This window comes from Bacillus rossius, chromosome 12 (assembly GCF_032445375.1).
Source record: "Bacillus rossius redtenbacheri isolate Brsri chromosome 12, Brsri_v3, whole genome shotgun sequence".
NCBI lineage: Eukaryota > Metazoa > Arthropoda > Insecta > Phasmatodea > Bacillidae > Bacillus > Bacillus rossius.
In genome coordinates, this window is record NC_086339.1 from 48,749,515 (window position 1) to 48,765,275 (window position 15,761).

General features: G+C 38.2%; 2 non-coding genes across 2 annotated transcripts; both read right to left on the reverse strand.

Moving 5' to 3' along the window:
• Positions 1–5,155: 5,155 nt before the first annotated feature.
• Trnat-agu (transfer RNA threonine (anticodon AGU)) lies at positions 5,156–5,229 on the reverse strand. The gene has a single exon. It is a non-coding gene; the product is annotated as a tRNA-Thr (tRNA).
• An 8,710-nt stretch (positions 5,230–13,939) lies between these two features.
• Positions 13,940–14,012, reverse strand: Trnat-agu (transfer RNA threonine (anticodon AGU)). The gene has a single exon. It is a non-coding gene; the product is annotated as a tRNA-Thr (tRNA).
• Between the last annotated feature and the right edge of the window lie 1,749 nt (positions 14,013–15,761).

Genomic DNA, 15,761 nt, shown 5'->3' on the forward strand with positions numbered 1-15,761 from the left:
TTGGAGAAAGCCATCAATATAATATCAAGATTAATCAGAAGCACTCGGAGAAATCCATCAGATGTCTAGTTAGGTATAATCAGAAGCACACGGAGTAAACCGCCATATTATTGTCAAGAATAATCGCAAGCTCACGGAGTAAACCACCATAATATTGTCAAGAATAATCAGGAGCACACGGAGAAAACCACCATAATATTAACAAGAAAAATCGGAAGCACACGGAGAAAACCACCACAAGTTTTCTTTAATATCATAAAAATACAGAAAAAAATATTTAATAAATAACAAAAAAATGATGGACACCTAAAAAGGAAGCATGAAGACGATGAAGACACTTCGACATCATCGGCATCGAATTATTACGGTAATCTGTGTGAAGATGATGACTTCTACGGTGATTGCTACAGCGACTCTGAGGCTGTTGACAAAGATATAGACTGTGATGAAGCAGCTAAAGCATGCAAGATCGAAGACTGTGTCGGTGTCCTGAGACCGAAACGATGGAAACGTCGAGATATATTAAATAAATCTGATCAAGCTTGTGATGATCACTATCTCGATAATGAAAGTTACCCTGAGGTTGGTGTTAAAACGGAATACACCAGAGATCATAATATTTATAATAAACAAGTAAGTAAAATGGTGGTAGAAGAGATTGATTTCACATCATGGAAAGATCCAAACATATTGGTTGACCGGCTAAGACTTCTACATGGCTCGCTATGTGCAGGAAACTATTCGTGCATCAAAGAAATATCCTTCATACTCAAAGAACTGAGGAAAGCTGGCTACATACAATAATGGCTTGTTTTACTTGCATTTGTATAATGTACAGAAATAAAATAAATAATTTGAATTATAAAAATTAAATGTTTTTATTTCTTGTATTCTGATTTCTAACTAAAACTTAGTTCTCGTAACTTGTGCTTCCAAATGTGCTTCCTTTTCGTCGATGGTGCTGACTTTTCGTTGTCGGTGCTTCCAAATGTGCTGTCTTTTCGTTGGCGGTGCTTCCAAATGTGCTGCCTTTTCGTTGGCGGTGCTGCCTTTTCGTTGGCGGTGCTGCCTTTTAGTTGTCCGTGCTTCCAAATGTGCTGCTTTTTCGTTGGCGGTGCTGCCTTATAGTTGTCGGTGCTTCCAAACGAGCTGCTTTTTCGTTGTCGGTACGGCCTTTTCTTTGGCGGAGCTGCCTTATAGTTGTCGGTGCTTCCAAATGAGCTGCTTTTTCGTTGTCGGTGCTGGCTTTTCGTTGGCGGTGCTGCCTTTTCGTTGTCGGTGCTTCCAAATGTGCTGTCTTTTCGATGACGGTGCTTTGCCAGAATGATAATTAAAAAAGGTATATAAAAAATATAACCATATTTCGACTTGTATTTTTTTTTAATTTGAAGGAATAATAGCACTGTCTGTTCGAGACGAAGCCGGCATATTTATTTTCAATACTCACTAACAGGAGTGCTAGTTAATACACATGGCGTCTGCTAGAGAGTGCTGCCGCCACCTTGTTTTCAGTAATGATACAAGGAGCGATAGTGCACCATCAAGTAAGTTTAATTTTAACCTGTTAGAGTGCAGTAAACATTTAATATTACTGTAGCACCATGTATGCCATCTCAAAAATTGATAATTATTATCAGATTTTAAAGGGAATTTATTTTAAATTTATAAAAAAATGTTATTAATAAAATATAAATTAATATTATTCTAAACACTGACTTACGTCATTAGTTAAAACCCGGTTAGGGCAAAAAAAATATTTTGAAAGTTCCTTCCTCCACGGAAGCCACCCACAGACTGACCTCCCACCACTAATGCCAGAGAATATAATGGCAGCTAGTATTATGTCACATCCGCCACCTTGTTTTAGCCTGCTGCATGCCACCATCTAGTTTTCGTCTGCTAGAGTGCACTAACACCATTTTAGTTTAATTTTTGTCCACTCGACCTTTGACCTCTAACTTGTCCTTGAACTTTGACCTTGTCCTTTGACCTTGACCAATAAATATAACCTTGAACATTGACATTGACCCTCGACCTTGACCATGACAAGTGAGATGCGATAGTGTCAGGTAGTACACATGTCATCTGCTAGAGTATGTTGCCGTCATATTAGTTTATTTCTTAGCCTCTAGTGTCCAGTATTATTAATTAACAGATAGTTATCTCTCACGGTATTCACCATCTTGTCATTTGGCCAACATCATATAAATTCGTAATTATTGGCCTAGAAATTCGGAAAAAATTCCAAAATTCATCAAAAAATTAATTAATTAAAATAATGACTGGCACGATATACAAGGGTTATTTTTTTTTCAACATCCGATCGGCTCTAATAAAAAAACGGGAATGAATTGGGAAATTATTTTAATGTCAAAAGAAACGTACACCTTTACTCTATTTTTCCACATAATCACCGTGTAGATTGAGGCATTTGTCGTACCGATGCACCAGCTTTCCAATACCCTCTGCATAAAATGATGCCTCCTGCCTATTCAGCCACGTTTTAACAGTGCTCTGCAGTTCATCATTGGTGTTGAAGCGTCGTCCTCCAAGCCACTTTTTCAACGTGGGGAAAAGGATATAGTCACTCGGTGCCAAATCCGGACTGTAAGGAGGGTGATCAAACACTTCCCATCGAAATCCTGCAAGGAGTTGTGTTACGGCGGCACTATGCGGTCGGGCGTTGTCATGAAACAAGACAACACTAGATGTCAGCATTCCTCTCCGCGTGTTGCGTATCGACTGTCTTAGCCGTCGTAGTGTCGCGCAGTATGCAGCAGCATTGATTGGTGTCCATGGCTCCATGAAATCAACCAGTAGCACACCTTGGTGATCCCAGAACACTGTAGCCATCTGTTTCTTGGTGCTGAATGTCCGTTTGAACTTTTTCGGCTTGTTTGGAGAATAGGTGTGCATCCACTATTGTGATTGAAGTTTTGTTTCTTCATTATCGAAATGAATCAATGTTTCATCACCTGTCACAATTTGAGTCAAAAAGTGTTCACCATCGTCAGCGTAACGTAGCAAAAACGACAAGGCTGATGCCATTCGCCGCTCCTTGTTGATGTCAGTCAACATCTTGGGTACCCATCGGGCACAGATTTTCCTGTATCCGAGATTGTCTGTAACAATGGCGTATAGGGCTGACCTTGAAATGAGCGGAAATTGTTCAGACGGTTCTGAAATCGTGAATCGACGTCTCTCACGAACAACTGTATCAACTCTCTGAACTGTTTCATCTGTTGCTACCGACTTCCTTCCTTGGCCACCTTCATCATAAACATCAATACGGCCTTCGCGGAATTTCCGACACCACTCTCGCACAACGCCATCGCTAATAAAGTTTTCACCGTACACAACACTCATTCGGCGATGTATTTCTGCTGCAGTGTGCCCTTCTGCCTGTAAGAAACGGATGACTCCACGCATCTCGCATTTCGCCGTACAGTTTATCGTTGCAGCCATGTTGGCATTCCCATAACCAAGCTTCAACTGAGGTGTGAGTTGGCCGCTCCACATTGTTGATGGAAGGGGGTAAACACTACGAGACGTGTCGATTCGTGTACCAGCGATTAGGGTATCGATTAATGGGCATGCCATGGAGAAATTAAACAGTAATCACACTGCAGGGCACTGTTAAAAAGTGGCTGAATAGGCAGGAGGCATAATTTTATGCAGAGGGTATTGGAAAGCTGGTGCATCGGTACGACAAAGGCCTCAATCTGCACGGTGATTATGTGGAAAAATAGAGTATAGATGTACGTTTCTTTTGACATTAAAATAATTTCCCAATTCATTCCCGTTATTTTATTACAGCCGATCGGAGGTTGAAAAAAAATAGCCCTCGTATTTCCTATCTTGTATTAATTCTCGGCCATTGTTATGGATAACTAAAGCTTAAAATAAATTTTATATTCCGTTTTACATTATCTTTCGTGGAGTTTATTAATAATTTACTCTACGAAAATCATCACTATACAAAATAACTACCCAACAAATTTAATACGTTGTCACTATGCCTAACATTGTAAACAAATTTTCCGATTATTGGAATACATTCCGACCAGTACATGTAAAATAGGCCAAGTGAATACGGACCACGAGACCAGGTCATGATCAATGTCAGTCGTATAGACCAGACATTTGCAAACCTCATGACCATCTTCGCCGATAGCTAATATAACATATTTCAGCCAGTAAAGACAAAGACTTTGAACTGTCAGGCCTAATGTATCGATAAAATCAATTACAATCATTTTGATCAACGGATCATGTTTTATGCTTACAAGAGGACCACGAATCCCTGAAATATGTTTTATCAAGACAAAGAGATTTTGGACTAGTAAATATTCAATGCTACTGCAGAGCTACTACAGATTTGACTAAGTGCATTAAACGCACAAGCACACATTCAACAAAAGGAAAGAACACACTGGACACACAGTAACAACAGTACACACACAGAACACACACTCAGTACACACATGGACCCACAATACACACACAACAGGACATGCAGTGGGCATGAAATGCAGACATTGAACATGCAGTAGCGTGAACTCAGACCTGGAAATCATAATTCGTGAAATAACAACAAACACTTTTTAAATCTTCAAAAATAATGTATTAATTTTATTTATAGGAGGGTGGTACCTGGAAACTGACCAGCACGGGAGGGAGGGGGAGCAGACCTCCCTGGGGCATACCGCGTCGTGTGATGGACCAGTGCCTGTCCAGTTCGCCAGCAGTGACTTTAACAACAGAACATTTCAAACATGCAATATTTACAACAACAAAGTATAACATCAATGAATTTTTCTTTAAATTGTCTAATTGACCATTGTCCATTAACTGGTTCATTGACTGTTTTGAAAAGATATGTAATGAATGTTAGTCCAATTGACCAGGGATGTACGCAGAAGTTGTATGAGGGGGGGATATATATCCCATCTCCATCTTTTCGAAATTATTTTCTGTGTATGATCCTGCAACTGACAAAACAAAAGAACCTCTAAATAAATATTTGGCACGTATGGTGGCTTAATGGTGTATGTCACTGTTGGACCAGTTATTCTACATCTCAGTCCTAATGGCGAAATGGCGCCAAATTAGGTATCCATGAATAAAAACAAACTAAAACTCTATACAAACGGCTAGGCACCGGAGGGATTCGAACCCTCGATTTCCTGTTTACTAGACAGGCGCTTTAACCAACTAAGCCACGGCGCCATATGATCTAACAAACAATTTTTTCGTATCATAAAGGATATTTCATTTTCTTGTCTGGCATTTTGTGTTTCGTCACATGTTTTGTCACCTTATTCCACAACGATACGGAAAAGTAAAAACGGAAACGGATTACCATGTATAGAACCGTTACAAATGGCAACTAATGATATTGAATTTTTGGTTACGAAACATTAATGTAATTAAAAATAAAATTGAGATACGACAACATAACACAGTCGGGATTTACATAGGTCAAAAAATAACTCACAAAGTAATGATAAAACACTTAATATTCTCGTACTTGTAAGACTATTTAAAGCAGGGCCGGAACTAGGAGATTCGTTAGGGGGGGGGGGGAAGCTTAATTTGCCGCCCCCTCCTTTCCAACATTATAAAATACCCTTTTTCGTTAGAAGCGGTAGTTGAAATGATACCATTCACTTATACATAGAATTGAGAACTTTTATTTATCAAGTACACTAATTGGAAAACTAATACAATTACATTTTTATTATAATGAAGTAGACTGTTATCAAACAATTGTTATTGTTTGCACAACAGTGAAAATTAATGTCTTACCAATAAGTTTATTAAGTACTTAAATTTCATAAGGAACATGTGATTCTGAATTAAGTATAATATTGTATTGATAACCATACAAAGAAATTCAGTTCAAAATTAAATTTTTCGAGCATGATTAGCTGCAAAAGTGTTAAAAATATCATCAAAATTGATCAGAGCAGCTCGTTTGTGTTCAATAGATATAATACTTAGATTTGCTGGCCCATCGTGCTTCTCAAATATCTTTGAATAAGTTTAAGTTTACTAAAACTTCTTTCACCTGACGAAATTGTAACTGGAAGAGTGAAAAACATTCTCAGAGCAGTAGTAATGTTAGGATGTGCCTCCTCCAGTTTATTGTTGTAGATAAGGCTCAACATTGTTGATGCTGTAGCATCTTCTAATTCATAGTCTACTGTTAATGCATGGTGCTTAAAACTTTCAATTTCAAATACGAATTCTTCTTTGTTAAGATCGGCATTGTGTTTCCTAATTCTGCTACTTTGAATTTGACAACTTCTACTTCCATTTTATGAATTTGAACACCACTAAAAAATCCAAACTTATTGTTAATGTTCTCCAAAGCCTTAAACCTGTTACTCCGTTCCGTAATTAATCTGTCAATGACTTTCAACATTACTTGATGTAAGTTTTTTGGACATACGCCATTGCTAAGCACTTTTTATGTAGAAGAAAACTAAAAAATAAAATAAATAAATAAGTAAAAATAACCAAAACACAAAAAGCACAAATTAAGCAAAAAATTGCTGTTGTCAACAGAATATAAACACCACATAATATTCCGTAACAGGAATATGTTCAACAAACCAAGAAAAACAAAGAAAAATGTACTAAGAGAACGAAAAAAACACAAATCATGACACAAAAATATTGAACCCAAAAAAAATTCAGCACAATGGTTGAAACGAGACAAAAACACGACAAAACGAAAAGACGAAACAAACACAATAGTTTTCCAAATCAGAATAGAACGATAAAAACCCCACAAATAATGACACAAAAATATTGAACCCAAAAAATTTCATCACAATGGTTGATACGAGACAAAAACACGACAAAACGAAAAGACGAAACAAACACAATAGATTTTCCAAAACAGAAACAAGCGACGTTTCGGGAACTGCTATCTGCTCCCGTCCTCAGGCAGAGACGCACATGGTACGAAAACACAGGAGCGACTGAGTAGGGGCTGGAAAAATGAGGGTATTTATCAGAGAAAGGGCTACATCTCGCTCAACCAAGTGATCACCCGCGCAACGGGTCCTTGAGATGCCAGCTCTCATCGCAGTGGTTTTACTCACTCCAGACCACGAATTATGGTAATAATTGTTTCTTAGAGTGAAGTAACGCATTTGAAGTACGAATATATTTACAAATTATGCATAATCAAGTTAAATAGAATTTCTTAATTTCTTGGCTAACTTATTGGTTGCGATATGTACACTTTCAAAACTTTTTTTAATGACTAGTTTCAACTTGTTTTAGTGAACCAATTTTCATATTTTGCCGCCCCCTGATATTTGGCGCCCGGGGCACATGCCCCCCATGCCCCCCCTTAGTTCCGGCCCTGATTTAAAGTATTTAAAACGTAAACCAACATGTCTATCACCACGGCCAAATACACTCCTTCTGTTGGTCGCACGGAGTAACGGAAACGGAAGAGATGGCATGCCCGAGCTAATACGTATAAGTCGGTGTACGCATTTGTGCCATTGTGGATATTCCGTTCCGTGAGATCCGTCTCAGTTTACGTGATCCGTCTCCGCCTCCGTGTCATTGTAGAATGGGCCTAAGTAACATCTAATAGCGGAAAAAAGTCAGCTAATTGTTCGTACCAAATCATGACACATAACAACTCGTAAATATATTGTGATAAAATTTGCAAATTTGTAAAATTTGTATATATGTGTATATATGCATATAGACGTAAATGTTTGTATATGTGTATATAAATATATGTGTGAATGTTAATATGTATATATGCATATGTGTATGTATGTGTGTATATGATTTTGTATGTTTATATGTGTATGTACATATATATTTACGTTTGTATCCATACATGTATGTTAATACATATATGTGCATTCAGATGTTTGTATTCATATATTTGTCTATATATATGTGTATATGCATATACATGTGTAAATTAGTATATATATGAATATATGCGTATATATGTGTTATATGCATGTATGTGTGATACACACTCTCTCTCTCTCCACACATACACACACACACACTAGTCAAAGCTGAGTGCGCTACTGCAAACCTGTGCAGGATATTTTCACGGAAACTTCACGGGTTCATTTGGTAGCAAGATAGAATGAAAATTTCATACTCTTGCACTGTGTTCATGATTGGTTCGGAGAACAGCCGTTAGTATCGCTGAGAGCAGAGGAGAGCCGGACGACACGTCCGTTGCTTTCAGCCTTCAGCTTTCAGCCTTCGTATTCTAAATTCAGAGTTCTTTGTTCTTTTATAAACAAGGTAAACAAGATCACGAAAGGAAAAAAAAGTATTTTGTTGTAGGCTTAACGATATTTGATGGCTTCTGTTTCGTCAATAGTACCTACCTAATTTTAACAGTTTTTTTCCTCCAAATCTGGAGTTTTATTTCAAACAATATGTAATGATATTAATTATTTCCACGCATACTTTTGATGCATAATTATACTATACCAATAGTGTAGAAAAGGGGCTACGAGCTCTGGGATCTGGGTGTGGTGGTGGTGCCGAGATCCAGTCTGTGGATCCCAACATTACGCAGCCTTATTGTATTACGTTGACCTTGACCTTTTGCCTTGTTCTTGACCCCGGCGGCCATTTTATATCCACCATCTTGGATTCGCCATCTTTAAATCGAGCGCCTTGCTGACTAATGCTGTACGTTTCGTTACACCCTGTAACCTTTGCTCATCACTTTCAGCCAAAGGTCACAATACCCGCCCCCAGCTGGGTACTAACGTGTATAAAATAAATATTTATCTAAATGCAGAAAAATTGCTCTGCCCAAAATACTAACAGTTGCAGAGCCAAAACCACGTCTAAAACCTACAAATCAGAATGGGGGGCAGACTTAAAGAAAATATTACCAAATGATAATATCAAAATTATTTCAAAAGCTTTAAAAAAAATTTAATAGCATAAATTACAGCAGAAAATAAGAGATAGGGTCAGTTTGGTACAGGTAAGAAAAACTACTGGTGAATAAATATAAGAAGCTAAAATTTATTTTCCTTAAAATAATTAACGTTGCCAAACATATGAAGTGTCCTGAGAAAAACATTACATTACGTAAAGCAAGTCGCATAAATAAGTTGATCAAATTACAATAACGTATTCCTTATATAGTAGATGAGATTATATTTAGTCCAACTTCGTTTCCACTCTCCATATAAATATCATTACTTCCTACAATAGATTTCCTATATTCCCTACCCGGAACGTACATTTATACAACTATAAAATATTTGAGCATAAAATTTAAAGTTTAAATACGTTACCAAAAAAAAATAAGAACAATTTCAAACCTTTGCTGGCGTCAAGCAAAACTTACACTAAAATATTAAATTTACTAATAAATACGTCGGGAGCTCCCATGTGAAGTAAATTCCAGCTCCGGCAATATAAAAATGTTACAAAAGCCAACTAAAAATATATTTCTTCAAATTAAGCCTATATTATTATTACAGAATACCAAAAATATATATATGAGTTCCTGTTCAAGTACACGGCCGTGTGATTCCATTTAAAAAGGTCCGTGCGCACTAAAGTTGGGAAGGCTTATTAAACGCAACGCGAATACCTGTTTCCACTGGTAAACTTTAATAATAACATTAAGTTCGTTTTACGTTTCACCAAAAGGTTGACACTGCCGCAACATTACAAGTCAACTTGAAATAATTACGTAGATTTCCCACACCTGTGCCGAAAAAATGCAAGGGGCACTTACTTGATATCCTCTTCTGAAAAGCCTTTACCGCATATTTGCATAAACTTGTAAATGCTCAAGCAAACGTCCGTTTGCGGTGAAGGACACACCCAACCGGCCAAATGGGACGGACAGCTCACCAGTGTGTGGCGTGCATCGCCCACGCACATCACAAAAACGCAGCTTCTTCAAAAAATCAAGACCACTGATAACTTCCCAGTGCAATCCACCAAGCTTCATGGTTTTTAAATTTAAAAGTTTACGCCTTGGTCGAAAAAATAAGCACAGCACACTGCATACACGCTGTGACGCCATCACAACCGGTGCCAGGCCAACCGGCCTCTACGGCAGCGAAAAACCGAATCCCTGCCTCGCTGTCCGCACGAGCGCTGTTGCATTTCTAGCGGCGACTCAAGGAACTAAAGTCCGTTTATAATGTCTAACATGAAAATTCAAAATACTCGAAGTAAAAATTAAATAAACCAGGCAACAAATAAAACTTATAATAGTAAAACAAATTAAAAAATCTGAATTAATTAATACAAAACTTTCTAAAGCTGACTAACACGATAGCTTTCGGCCCACCTGTAATGGCCAATTAAAATATTTGAAAATTGGAAACAAAACTAAATTAAACATAAAAAATTTCCAATGATTTAATAACAAGTTCCGGGCTTACAAAGCTAAGATAAAAAATAATAATCTAGGGGTAGCAGACATGCTACAACCCATCAGCTTGGACGTGTATGATGTCACCGTTGCACTTTTCGTTAAAGCCGCAATATTCGATTATAGAACGGTGCACGTTTCGTTGTGGACACCATATTCAATTCTAATAACATGTCCGCCATCTTGGATTTGATTTCACAGTCTTTTTTTGGGATTTGATGTCATGTCCGCCATTTTGTTTATGTCTGCTGGACGCCGCCATCTAAGATGACAATACGTCCACAATCTTGGTTTTATTCTGTCCTGATGGAGGCCGCCATCTTGGACACCAACGTCTTTGTTTCCTCTCTTTACTTTTAGAGAGCGCCAGCGTCGCACAGTCTCATCACATAAGGTCGATGTTCCATTACCTACCAGAGCTATAATGGGTATTATCGACATATTAAATTTAATTTTTATGCATAATACATTAGAAGTGCTGTGATTCAAACCATCGTAGCTCTGATCTCTAGGTTGGAAAACATGCGTCTTTAACCGCCCGGCCATCGAGACATTTGCCAGACTAAGAATTAAATAAGGTATATGAAAAATATAACCATATTTCTACTTGTATATTTTTTTTTAATTTGAAGGAATAATAGCACCGTCTGTTCGAGACCAAGCCGACATATTTATTTTCAATACTCGCTACCAGGAGCGCTTGTTAATACACATGGTGTCTGCTAGAAAGTGCTGCCGCCACCTTGTTTTCAGTAATCGACACAAGGAGCGATAGTTTCATGTTGTACACATGCCATCTCATAAAGTTCGATACCTTCAAGTAAGTTTAATTTTTACCTGCTAGAGTCCAGTAAACATTTATTATTACTGTGGAACCCAGTCAGCCATCTCAAAAATTGATCATTATTATCAGATTTTTTTCGGAAAAAATTTTATATTTATAAAAAATGTTATTAATCTAATATAAATTAATATTATTCAAAACATGGACTTAATTCCTTGGTTCAAACCCGGCGAGGGCAAAAATAATATTTCGAAATCTCCTTCCTCCACGGAAGCCACCGACAGACTGACTTCCCACCACTAATGCCAAAGAATATATGGACAGCTAGAATTGTGTCACATACGCCATCTTGTTTTAGCCTGCTGCAGGCCACAATCTACTTTTCGTCTGCTATAGTGCACTAACACCATATTAGTTTAATTTTTTTCCACTAGACCTTTGACCTCTAACTTGTCCTTGAACTTTGACCTTGTCCTTTGACCTTGACCAATGAACATTTCCTTGAACTTTGACCTTGACCAATGAACATTACCTTGAACTTTGACCTTGACCCTTGACCTTGACCATGACAAGTGAGATGCGATAGTGACACATAGTACACATGTCATCTGCTAGAGTATGTTGCCATCATATTAGTTTATTTCTTAGCCTCTAGTGTCCAGTATTATTTATTAACAGACAGTTATCTCTCACGGTATTCACCATCTAGTCTTTTGGACAACATCATAGAAATTCGTAATTATTGACCTAGAAATTCAGATAAATATTCAACTTCTTCAAAAAATTAACTTATTAAAATAATGACTGGCGCGATAGATTTCCGACCTTGTATAATTCTTAGCTAGTGATATGGATAACTAAACCTTAAAATAAATTTTATATTCTGTTTTACATTATCTTTCGTGGAGTTTATTAATCATTTACACTTCGAAAATCATCACTAGACAAAATAACTAACCAACAAATTTAATACATTGTCACTATGCCTAACATGGTGAACAAATTTTCCGATTATTGGAATACATTCCTACCAGTTCATGTAAAATGCTATACGTATAGGCCAAGTGTCTACGGGCTACGAGACCAGGTCATGAACAATGTCAGTCGTATAGACAAGACATTTCCAAACCTCATGACCATCTTCGCCGATAGCTAATATAACATATTTCAGCCAGTAAAGAGAAAGACTTTGAACTGTCAGACCTTAAGTATCGATAAAATCAATTACAATCATTTTGACCAACGGATCATGTTTTATGCTTACAAGAGGACCACGAATCCCTGAAAAATGTTTTATCAAGACAAAGAGATTTTGGACTAGTAAATATTCAGCGCTACTACAGATTTGACTACGTGCATTTAACGCACCAGCACACATTCAACAAAAGAAAAGAACACACTAGACACATAGTTCACACAGTACATACACAGTACCCACAGTACACACAGTACACACACACAGTACACACATGGACCCACAATACACACACACACCCTGGATATGCAATGGGTATGTAATGCAGACATTGAACATGCAGTAGCGTGAATTAAGACCTGGTAATCATAATTCGTGAAATAACTACAAACACTTTTTAAATCTTCAATATAATTAATTAATTTTATTTATAGAAACGCAGGTAAAACAAGTTAATATATTATGTAGCCAGCTTTCCGCAGTTCTTTGAGTATTAAGGCTACATAACTTGAGGTTAAGAAGTTCAATCATTAAATAAATTTATATAAATGATTGCTACCTGTGCTGAAAAGAACTGATTAATTTTCAATCATAGATATTGAAATAGGTTTGATCTTAAACACACACTTCGAATGATTATAACAAAAACGTTTCTTCTATATTTCGGGTTTCAAAAGTGTTATTTCCTGTGGTACTATATTTGTCTCGAAAACAGATAATACTCTTAGTTTTCCCCGCAGTAGTTCAAAATACCTGAAATTCTGGGGATTACCCGCAAATTGGTAGCACTCTCTCCTACACCGTCCCGTCAACATGCCTCCTCGAGTGACTGCACGACGTGGTTCCTACTCCCGGCCGCAGTGCGCTCATTAGGGTCTCGGTTCACACGGCTCGAGTCAGGGAGGGTGGTACCTGGACACTGACCAGCAGATCCCTGGTGTGTCTCGGTGGGGTAGAGAGGGAGGAGCAGACCTCCCTGGGGCATACCGCATCGTGTGATGTACCAGTGCTTGTCCAGTTTGCCAGCAGCGACTTTAACTACTGAACATTTCAAAACTTGCAATATTCACAAAAAAATAACTTAAATGATTTAATTCTTTAATTGACCATTGTCGATTAACTGGTTCATTGACTGTTTTGAAAACAGTTGAAATCAATGTTAGTCCAATTGACCAGGGATGCACGCAGAAGTGTTGGGGGCGGGTGGGATATATATACGATCTCCCTCGAAATTATAAAAAACAATCTATACAAATCTATCATTCCCACCAACAAAAGAAAAGAATTTGAAAGCAAACAGCGGGCAAAGATTTTCTTCCCCTCCACCACCACTTTTCGAAATTAAATTCCGTGTACGTTCCAGCAACTGACAAAAAAAAGAACAGCTACATAAATATTTGGTAGAGTGGTGGCTTAATGGAGTATGTCACTGTTTGATAAGTCACTGTTAGACCAGTTGATCTACATCTCAGTCCTGCCGTCGACATGGCGCCAAGTTTCGTATACATGAAGAAAAATAAAAGCTATAAAACGGAAATCTATGGCTAGGCACCAGAGGGATTCGAACCCTTGATCTCCTGTTTACTAAACAGGCGCTTTACCAACTAAGCAACGGCGCCGTACGAGTTAATCTTCGATTTTCCATGTAATGCTGTGTATTTCATTGTGTATATATGTATATGCACATATATGTGTATATATTTATGTATGTAAATTAGTGTATATTTGAATATATGCATAAATATTTGTGATATGCATGTGTGTATGTGATATACACGCTCTCTCTCTAAACACACATACACACAAATCGAAGCTGAGTGCGCTACTGCAAACCTGTACAGAATCATTTCACGGAAACTTTACGGATTCATTTGGTCGCAAGCTAGACTGCTCCTTTCATACTCTTGCACTGTGTTGATTATTGGTTTGGAGACAGCCGTTATTGTAGCTGAGAGCAGAGGAGAGCCGGACGACACATCAGTTGCTTTCAGCCTTCAGCATTCAGCTTTCAGACTTCATATTCTAAGTTATGAGTTTTGGGTTGTTTTATAAACAAGGTAAACAAGATCAGAAATGGAAAAAAATGTGTTTTGTTGTAGGCTTAACGATATTTTATGGATTCTGTGAACCAACTTATATGATCATTATATTATTTAAAAATAAAAAATATAACTCGGTACATATAAATTTACGTCCACAGTGATAAAATTTCCTAAAAAAAATATATATCAATGCAATGTTCTTTGCACATTAAAGGGAAATATTTTAACAGTGCAGTGTTGGAAACATCATGAAGTAGCTTGGCTTCTGGGTTGTAACCGTGTCCTTGGCAAATAATGTACCAACGTTTCGGTCGACATTGCAGTCGCCATCATCAGGGAACAGCTACCTACTAACTAGGTAACTGCTCCCTGATGATGGCGGCTGCAATGTCGGCCGAAACGTTAGGTGAATTATTGGCCAAAGACATGGCTACAACCCAGAAGCCAAGCTACTTCAAACAATGGCCGTGAATGCCTGCGAACATTATTGAAAACATCATGTTCAGGAGTATCAGCTATGGCATGTTGACGACGCAGTGTTGGCAACACGCGAGCGCCGGAGCGCACCTGGCAGCTGAGCGCGGAACCCGCATGCAGACCGTCCTCGGGAGCTACCCGACCGGACACGCGATACGACCTCTCTGGTAATGTGATGCAGGGGTTGGAGTGGGAGGGAGGGAGGGCAGGTAGCGGGTCGTTCGTGCCGGGAAGTGCAGCCGACTGTTGTTAAATATTCATGGCGGCGATCAGGCCTGCAACCCCCCGCCCCCTGACCCACGGAGACCTCTGGCAGCCGTAGCTGCAGTCCAGTGAGGAGCACAGTCGCGGTGCAGAGCTTCAGCAGTGGACATCTGAGCGGGGTCTGCTTTCGAATATCATTTAAGAATACGTTAGGAGTGGATGTGTAGTCCTGTTTCCTTATTCCGTTTTTTAAACTGGCAAAAAAAATTTTTAGGCATGAAACACTCGGTACAGATTCTTGAAAGTACCTTTATCTTCATATCGTTACTATAATGTTGTGGTTACCATTCAAATATCATGTTGTCCACATGCACGACGAGAACATATGTATCCCTGATTAGGCTGGACTTGTATTTAGGAGGCTCCAGGGTTCGAGTCTCGGTAAATCCTATCTTGATTTCATTTTTCCATGGTTTCTCCGATATCTTTCTAAGAAAATACTGAGTGAGGGTGGATTATTCCCGTAATTTCTTGGTAACTTATGGCGTGTGTTCCTCTGCAAAGCCTTAAGGGTCAACAAGACATTATATCAAAATAAATAATGAACATAAAAAATAAGCAGAGGCACCATGATTCTGCGGATAC